Here is a 3,800-nt window from a genome sequence, read left to right as displayed (position 1 = left end):
ATTGCTAGGCAGAAAGATAACGAAGATGATGTTGATTTATTTATGCGTAGTATCTCTATGACAGTTAAAAAAATGCCAGCTCATAAAATTGCTCAGGCTAAAATAAATATTTTGCAAGTGGTAACACAGCTACAACTGTCCGACGATATGGAAAACGAATATATTTTAACTAATCTGTGAATTTTTAGATTTAGGGAGCTTAATTTTAGAAATAAATTTTGATTTTAGTAAAACCGGAATTTTTATGACTCACCTTAATGTAACCGCAAGCTTTTCCTCTGGTGATATCGGATATTTCACAAAATGAGTGTAAGGTTTTACAAGATCTTCCGTAATAAGGTTTAACACAAACTTGAATTGATTATGGTTTAATATAAAGAATTCTCTAAACTTCTTTTCGTCGCCTTGTAAATGTGATTTGATCAGTATTTTGAAATAACCCTCTTCCTGTCTTGTCCGGTATATAGTTAATGTTTTAGCCCGTTTCATACGCAACAACTGAAGCAAGTCCTCTTCGTCCTCATCCTCCATCAAAAATAACGCAGCTAATTTAGCATCCATTTTTACTTTATCAGTCACGCTAATAAAAAGATAATTTAGTCTGTAACTGACAAAGCTGGACGTTCTACCAAAAACACCTGACCGTGACTGCCAGTCGTCACTGCCGGACGCCACTGCTAGACGCGACATCCAGCAGTTCTACCAAAAACACACCTTTAATCTACCATTTCCTCAGTTTGTGGAATTTGCAGAGAAACTGATTTCGCGGAATTAATGATTTATGTTTTCATTTTTATGTAGGTATTTATGAAAGAAAATTTATTTTTATACAACAAAATGTATCGAGGACGTCCTTATAATCCTGAGAAAGCTTTATAGAAAGATGACTTTGGTTTTAAAAGATTTACATTGATCAGGGACCCACTTTTTGCTTTCGTCTAGAGAAAAATAAGTGCTTGACGTGTTTCGTTTTGTCCCTTTTTTCTGTAAGAGGGTGCGTAAAAAAAAGCTGTCATATAAATCACAATCACTCGTCTAATTTGACTGGCGGGAGTGCGATTGTTTATTAAAACAAGAGAAAGTGTGTTCCGAAGTAGGTAACGTGGGAATTTCAATCACTTTTTGAATTTGACTGATCTGTTTTTTATTATTTATCACTAACAAAAAATCATGTATTTCTGACGGTAAAAATTGGCTGTTGGGTAAAATACAGTGGCGTAGCAGTAGGGTGACAGAACAGGTAAAATGTCACAGGCCACCAGCCCGAGAGGTCGTGAGGACAGGAGGAATCTAATATTTATTACAAACATTGGTAAAAAATATTAATTATTTATTTAATCAATTTAAATTAGGTATTAACTCAAGAACATATATGAATTATACAGATAAATTATCAAGATTTGAACATATTCGTAAGGAAAATATATCATTCAATTTTACAACGCATCCATCGCGCTAAATTCATTTTTTTGCCGCGGCACTTCTTTGATGAAGCGTGCTAGTAATGCTCGGGGAATACCCACATTCATTTTTGAAGAAAGTTCATGCACTACGTTAGAGTCAAATGAGTACTAATTGTTTTTAAGATTTATTCGGCTCTCAAGAAAACTTTTTTTTTCAATATGATACCTACGTTCTTTAAATTAAAATTTACTAGATAGATAATTAATCAAAAATGCACTGTTACATAGTACCTATCCATAAATTTACTGGTACAAAGTTTGTACATCTATATTGTTTATTTAAAATTGTAATCTAACATCTACCTGTCTAAGTAGGTTATTAGGTCAATTAGCGATGAATAAGTCAAGTCAAGTAGTTGAGAGTCGAATTGAAGATCACGAAGATGCAGGGTGGTGAGACGGCTTACCGTCTTCACTTATCCTGTGATAGTTCCCTGCCATTTCTACGTTCCCCAATTATCTAATAAGGTAGGCTAAGATTATTATTATATTATTAAATGATTAATTAACTATAGTTAAAATGTTGACAAGTCATTCAAAATTATATAATCAATGTTCAATATTAGATTAAAGTAGTTATATCCCATTACTAAACATATAAATTCGCTCGGCGATACAATATAAATATAATGGGCATGGATGGATTTTTCAGTTCTATCAAACCTGGAATAAGCTAGATGCTGTTTGAACCTAACGTGAATTGAACGCTTGGTATGTCCAATATATTTCATACCACAAATATTACAATCAATCCCCGACTTTTTAGAAAAGGAATTGTATCCTTAGGGACAGCAAGAAGAGTTTGAACTATACTCAAGTTTACGATGAATACCTTTGGGTCTTCGAGTAACTCTTGGCTGGTATGGCATAGTAATAACCTTGGTATTAATGGTTTCTTTTTGAAAAGTTGATTAAATAATTGCCTAGTACATATGTTATTAGTTTTCCACTAAATAAAAAGAGGTATCACAAGGGAGGATAAAATTTAAGAATTCCATTTTAAAATTCTAAACTTTTCAAAAGGAAACTATCAAAACCAAGTTTATTACTGTGTTGTACTAGCCAAAATTTACTTAAGGTATTTTTCGTAAACTTGGTTTCGAAATGTGTAAATTTGAACTGCGTTCAATATCTTTTTGTTAAATTTAAGGACAAAATTTCTTTTCTAGAAAAACTACGCGCTAAATTCACATTTAGCTTAGTCAAGTTTGGTAGAACTGAAAAATCTAGCGCTGCATATTCTTATCGAAAATCGTAAAATCAGTATTGACGATTTTAAATTAGCTAAGAAAATTAGAAATAATATTGTACTGTGATAGTTTTGAAAGTAGGTACGTTTATTTATAAAACCTGATCCATTATTGTGCTGTAAGATCCACTGTATCGTATTTTGGCGTAGGGATTGGAGCTATTTACAGTGTTCTAACTAATTTAAGCATCAATTTGTTACAAATAGTTAGGTACCTTCACGCTTTTTAAACTGAGAAAAATCGTTATTTGTTAATAATGTAAAGTAAAGACGGCATGCAGTCGATAAATTCTTTAGTTATGAGGAAAAGATATTGGCTTCAAAAGGCATTTCCGTTCCACGTTCAGTCAATGAACAGAAGTAATAAATATAAGCGTGATGGGAATATTTATGGGAACGGCAGACTTGGATGTGAATTCGATTTTGCCTTTCTGACAGAACGTGCGGAATGTTCTCGCTTTCTGCTTTCATCGCCTCTGTTCTGGCGAAGGTGATTGTTGTTGTTGCCGTTGCCTGGCTGTGCTGTTGTGGATGAATCGCTTGATGCAAAACGACTTTATAACAACTTGAAGGATATGGTGTTTTATACTTTTGCTTGCTTTCCATCAAAGGTTACGTTTCGAAGAAATAGGAAACAAAGTTGGCTCAACGACTGATATACATCAACTTGGAGTATATTCGATAAAGTAATGTGCAATAGCATTTATTTATCGGTTTACAAGCATTTATTTTCCCTTTTGGTTAGGTAAAAGTCAAACTTTCAAATACCGGCTTATTGCCTACTATTTTTCATAGATAGAGAAGTACTGTTCGTTTCAAGAAGTTAGAGATATGCCCCTTCCCATTATTAGGATGCGCCGTAGCATAATTCCAAATTCAATCAAATTTGTCTGCGGAGCTCATTCCTCCACCGATCATCGAGCGAGAACTAGGAAAAAGTGTACAGTACCATTTGAAAAATATTTAAACTGCCTCGTTAAAATTTAAGAATATGCTTTATTTAAAAGCATATTTAGCCAAAAATAATAACAAGTGAATTTACTTAACGCTCTACACACCTATAAAACNTCAACCATTTTACATCAAAA

The 3,800-nt window shown here is 33.2% G+C and overlaps 1 protein-coding gene across 1 annotated transcript in view; it reads right to left on the bottom strand.

Moving 5' to 3' along the window:
• The window catches only part of LOC112904555, a 45,436-nt gene extending 45,115 nt beyond the window's left edge, over positions 1-321 (bottom strand). Inside the window, exon 1 of the mRNA XM_025974780.1 lies at positions 254-321. The gene's annotated coding sequence lies outside the window, so the exon portion shown is untranslated. The remainder of the gene's footprint in view (positions 1-253) is intronic.
• Between the last annotated feature and the right edge of the window lie 3,479 nt (positions 322-3,800).

The sequence above is a fragment of the Agrilus planipennis genome, unplaced genomic scaffold (assembly GCF_000699045.2).
Source record: "Agrilus planipennis isolate EAB-ADULT unplaced genomic scaffold, Apla_2.0 scaffold124, whole genome shotgun sequence".
Taxonomy (NCBI): Eukaryota; Metazoa; Arthropoda; class Insecta; order Coleoptera; family Buprestidae; genus Agrilus; species Agrilus planipennis.
Note: the sequence above shows the minus strand (reverse complement) of the source record. Positions and strands in the feature narration are given on the sequence as shown.